This window comes from Heptranchias perlo, unplaced genomic scaffold (assembly GCF_035084215.1).
Source record: "Heptranchias perlo isolate sHepPer1 unplaced genomic scaffold, sHepPer1.hap1 HAP1_SCAFFOLD_263, whole genome shotgun sequence".
NCBI lineage: Eukaryota > Metazoa > Chordata > Chondrichthyes > Hexanchiformes > Hexanchidae > Heptranchias > Heptranchias perlo.
Genome location: NW_027139275.1, coordinates 384217 through 390123, shown reverse-complemented (window position 1 = coordinate 390123; position 5907 = coordinate 384217). Strand labels below are relative to the sequence as shown.

Genomic DNA, 5907 nt, shown 5'->3' with positions numbered 1-5907 from the left:
GTCGAGCGTCATATCCCGTTCTTACTAGGGCGTCTTTCATGCACAATTTTCATGCACAAGTTCGAGCAGGACTTCTTCACTGCACAGGACCTCCAACCAACACTATACACCAGATACATCGACGACATTTTCTTTCTATGGACCCACGGCAAGGAATCACTAAAGAGACGACACGATAACATCAACAAGTTCCATCCCATCATCAAGCTCACCATGGACTACTCCTCAGAATCAGTTTCTTTCTTGGACACACGAATCTCCATCAAAGACGGGCACCTCAGCACCTCACTCTACCGCAAGCCCACGGACAACCTCACGATGCTCCACTTTTCCTGCTTCCACCCTAACCACGTCAAAGAGGCCATCCCCTGTGGACAGGCCCTGCGAATACACAGGGTCTGCTGAGACGAGGAGGAACGCGATGGACACCTACAGACGCTGAAAGACGCCCTAGTAAGAACGGGATATGTTGCTCGACTCATCGATCGACAGTTCCAACGGACCACAGCGAAAAATCGCATAGACCTCCTCAGGAGACTAACACGGGACGCAACCAACAGAGTACCCTTTGTCGTCCAGTACTTCCCCGGAGCGGAGAAACTACGCCATGTTCTCCGCAGCCTTCAACATGTCATCAATGAGGACAAGCACCTCACTATGGCCATCCCCACACCTCCACAACTCGCCTTCAAACAGCCACCCAACCTCAAACAGACCATCGTTCGCAGCAAATTACCCAGCCTTCAGGAGAACAGCGTCCACGACACCACACAACCCTGCCACGGTAACCTCTGCAAGACATGCCAGATCATCGACACGGATACCACCATCACACGAGAGGACACCACCCACCAGGTGCATGGTTCATACTCCTGTGACTCGGCCAACGTTGTCTACCTCATACGTTGCAGGAAAGGATGCCCCAGAGCATGGTACATTGGCGAGACCATGCAGATGCTGCGACAACGGATGAACGGACACCGCGCAACAATCACCAAACAGGAGGGTTCCCTCCCAGTCGGGGAACACTTCAGCAGTCAAGGACATTCAGCCACCGACCTTCGGGTAAGCGTACTCCAAGGCGGCCTTCGAGACACACGACAACGCAAAATCGTCGAGCAGAAATTGATAGCCAAGTTCCGCACCCATGAGGACGGCATCAACCGGGATCTTGGGTTCATGTCACACTACACGTTACCTCACCAGCGAACAAATGTTATCTGTTTTTAATATAACGGGTCAGTTGCTGTCTTTTCTATGTTTCTACCTCTCTATCTCTGTTTTTATTTGTTTGTTTTTTTTTGTGATTTGTATATTCGGAGACCTTGCAGGTAACACCTATCTGTCTGCACACTGATTGCCTTGGCAACGGGCAGTTGAAAAAACTGTCTGCAATCACCAAGCATTGTTCTGTGATTTATAAATGCGATTTCATTTCGAGGATTTCATTTCCAACAACGTTCACCTGAGGAAGGAGGAAGCCTCCGAAAGCTTGTGAATTTAAAATAAAATTGCTGGACTATAACTTGGTGTTGTAAAATTGTTTACAATGGAGGAAACAACACAGTGTAGTGATAAAATGGATTAATTCAGGACAGACAGCAGGGATTATTGGAGGAAATAACACAGTGCAGGGATAAAATGGATAATTCAGGACAGACAGCAGGGAATATTGGAGGAAATAACACAGTGTAGGGATAAAATGGATTAATTCAGGACAGACAGCAGGGAATATTGGAGGGAATAACACAGTGTAGGGATAAAATGGATTAATTCAGGACAGACAGCAGGGATTATTGGAGAAAATAACACAGTGTAGGGATAAAATGGATTAATTCAGGACAGACAGCAGGGATTATTGGAGGAAATAACACAGTGTAGGGATAAAATGGATTAATTCAGGACAGACAGCAGGGATTATTGGAGGAAATAACACAGTGTAGTGTTAAAATGGATTAATTCAGGACAAACAGCAGGGATTATTGGAGGAAATAACACAGTGTAGGGATAAAATGGATTAATTCAGGACAGACAGCAGGGATTATTGGAGGAAATAACACAGTGTAGGGATAAAATGGATTAATTCAGGACAGACAGCAGGGATTATTGGAGGAAATAACACAGTGTGGGGATAAAATGGATTAATTCAGGACAGACAGCAGGGATTATTGGAGGAAATAACACAGTGTAGGGATAAAATGGATTAATTCAGGACAGACAGCAGGGAATATTGGAGGAAATAACACAGTGTAGGGATAAAATGGATTAATTCAGGACAGACAGCAGGGAATATTGGAGGAAATAACACAGTGTAGGGATAAAATGGATTAATTCAGGACAGACAGCAGGGAATATTGGAGGAAATAACACAGTGTAGGGATAAAATGGATTAATTCAGGACAGACAGCAGGGAATATTGGAGGAAATAACACAGTGTAGGGATAAAATGGATTAATTCAGGACAGACAGCAGGGATTATTGGAGGAAATAACACAGTGTTGGGATAAAATGGATTAATTCAGGACAGACAGCAGGGATTATTGGAGGAAATAACACAGTGTAGGGATAAAATGGATTAATTCAGGACAGACAGCAGGGATTATTGGAGGAAATAACACAGTGTAGGGATAAAATGGATTAATTCAGGACAGACAGCAGGGATTATTGGAGGAAATAACACAGTGTAGGGATAAAATGGATTAATTCAGGACAGACAGCAGGGATTATTGGAGGAAATAACACAGTGTAGGGATAAAATGGATTAATTCAGGACAGACAGCAGGGAATATTGGAGGAAATAACACAGTGTAGGGATAAAATGGATTAATTCAGGACAGACAGCAGGGAATATTGGAGGGAATAACACAGTGTAGGGATAAAATGGATTAATTCAGGACAGACAGCAGGGAATATTGGAGGAAATAACACAGTGTAGGGATAAAATGGATTAATTCAGGACAGACAGCAGGGAATATTGGAGGAAATAACACAGTGTAGTGATAAAATGGATTAATTCAGGACAGACAGCAGGGATTATTGGAGGAAATAACACAGTGTTGGGATAAAATGGATTAATTCAGGACAGACAGCAGGGATTATTGGAGGAAATAACACAGTGTAGTGATAAAATGGATTAATTCAGGACAGACAGCAGGGATTATTGGAGGAAATAACACAGTGTGGGGATAAAATGGATTAATTCAGGACAGACAGCAGGGATTATTGGAGGAAATAACACAGTGTAGGGATAAAATGGATTAATTCAGGACAGACAGCAGGGATTATTGGAGGAAATAACACAGTGTAGGGATAAAATGGATTAATTCAGGACAGACAGCAGGGATTATTGGAGGAAATCCACGAGTCCGGGTGTGTCAAAGGTGCACGGTGAACAATCACCAAAGTGAAACATTTTTGCCGCTTCCCTTCGATACCTCAGCTGGTCGAGCGACAAGACAGTCGTGGAAAATAAGACAAAGTCATCCTTCCGTCATTTGTTCAATTCCTGCTCGAAGGAGAACGTGTGATTTTGCAATAAGCAGCAATTAGTTCAAGGTCGCTCTCTTAACTTTACAGGCACCTCACAGATTAACATGTTGCCATGAAGGCACAGGACGCCTCTTTTCCTTTCTCAAACCTGAAAACTTTCTGTGTCTGCCCAAACAAGGCTGCTCTGCCTCTGCTCACCAGCAGGGAGCGCTTTTGAGCAGCAATACTTCAAAACACTCAGCTCTCGCTTTCAGGCAAAAGAAGTCTTCGATCAGCACCGGACTCCACGAGTCTGAACGTGTCAACAGGCGCACGGTGAACAATCACCAAAGACAGCACTGTTCATCACTTCCCTTCGATAGCTCAGCTGCTAGAGCGGAGGACTGTCGTGAATAAAACAAAATAAAGTCATCCTTAGGTCGCTGGTTCAATTCCGGCTCGAAGGAGTGAGTGTGATTTTGGAATAAGCAGCAATTACCTCAAGGTCACTCTCTGAACTTCACAGGCAGCTCACAGATTAACATGTTGCCACTCAGGCACAGGACACAACTTTTCCTTTCTCAAACCGAAAAGCTTTCTGTGTCTGCCCGAGCACGGCTGTTTCACTCGAGCATTTCCCTCTGCTCACCAGCTGCTCCTCGAGCTCGGGCGGCTGTTGCTTTCCGGTGACCTCGTCTTCCTTCCGAAGGCTCGGGCTCTTCTCAGCATCACTCATGATGACTGTGGCTTCCCGTTCTGCTGTTCCTCACTTGCTGATGCTCGATACCGCCGATTGGAGCAAAGTATTTAATATATTCAGGGAGCGGCAACCCAAGGCAAGATTTCTCTGCTGGTCTTGGAGCAGCTTGAAGGCGAGTGTGAGGCAGGAACTGTGAGGGGCGATTTACAAACAGCAAACGAGGAATTAGCTCAACTGGTGGAGCGCTCACTTGGCCTGTGAGAAGTAGCGGGATCGTTGATTATATTCTCCACTCACCGTTTGTCTTGGGGCAATTATACAGAAACAAGAGTGTTGTCAGTGAGTCCATCGCCCATGGACTTCCTAAACTTCACTGTGTGTTTGGGTACAGAGAGATCAAGGGGCAGCAAATCTTTTGATGTGCTGCAGTAAGCAAAAGTTCTTGATTTTGCTATGCAGCAAAGATGGAAAGATGAGGTGAGAGATGGAGAAAAAGCTTCGTAATCCTTGATGCCTTCTCTGAAGATTGAATTCAAGCCCTTCAGATTATGACACTGATGCACTGCTTGCTGCACTGAGAAGGCACTTACCAGGTATGGAGCCAGGCAGCACCACCAAGTCGGACAGCTTGCAAGGTATTGAATGCCATAAAATTTTGCATAAAAAAATCCAAGCCAGGTCGGAATCGAACCTAATGCGTTATCCATTGCACCACTGGCCCAGATTATAACGAATTAGTAGCAGTGGGAGGCAGTGGGCATGGCGGAGGTACTAAATAAATACATTGCATCTGTCTTTCCCAAGGAAGAAGACGCTGCCAGAGTGTCAGTAAAGGAAGATGTTGTAGAGATACTGGATTGGCTAAAAATTTATAAAGAGGAGGTACTGGAAAGGCTGGCTGTACTTAAAGTAGATACGTCATCTGGTCCGGATGGGATGCATCCTCGGTTGCTGAGGGAAGTAACGGTGGAAATTGCAGAGATACTGGCAAAAAACCTCCAAACATCCTTAGATATGGGGGTGATGCCAGAGGACTGGAGAATTACAAATGTTGCACCCCTGTTCAAGAAAGGGTGAAAGAAAAAATCCAGCAACTACTGACTCGTCAGTTTAACCTCGGTAGTGGGGAAAGTTCTCGCAACGATAATCCGGGACAGAATTAGCAGTCACTTGGACAAGGATTAGGTAAAGCCAGCACGGATTTGTTAAAGGCAAATCGTGTTTAATTAAATTGATACAGTTTTTTGATGAGGTAACAGAGAGTAGATGAGGGCAATGCAGTTAATGTGGTGTGTATGGACTTCGAAAAGGCGTCAGATAAAGTGCCGCATAATGTGTTTGTCATCAAAATTGAAGCCCATGGAATAAAAGGTGCAGTAGCAGCATGGATACAGAATTGGCTAAATAACAGGAAACAGAGTGTAGTGGTGAACGGTTGTTTTTCGGAATGGAGGGAGGTGTACAGTGGTGTTCCCCAGGGGTCGGTGCTGGGACCACTGCTTTCCTTGATATACATTAATGACCTGGACTTGGGGATACAGGGCACAATTTCCAAATTCTTGCTACCAAAATGTTCCACTTCACTGTCATCTGCATTAAAATTCATCGGCCAATTATACACCCATTTTGCAAGTTTATTAATGTATTTTGTATTTGGTCGCAATCTTCATCAATATTATCCAAACTCCACCCCACCCCGCCAATCTGGTGTCATCTGTAAATTTTGAAATTGTACTTCC

At 44.7% G+C, this 5907-nt stretch overlaps 1 non-coding gene across 1 annotated transcript; it reads left to right on the top strand.

Annotated features, from left to right (window-relative positions):
• The first annotated feature begins 3841 nt into the window (after positions 1-3841).
• On the top strand, positions 3842-3935 carry trnad-guc (transfer RNA aspartic acid (anticodon GUC)). Its single transcript has 2 exons — positions 3842-3878; positions 3900-3935. It is a non-coding gene; the product is annotated as a tRNA-Asp (tRNA).
• The last annotated feature ends 1972 nt before the right edge of the window (positions 3936-5907 follow it).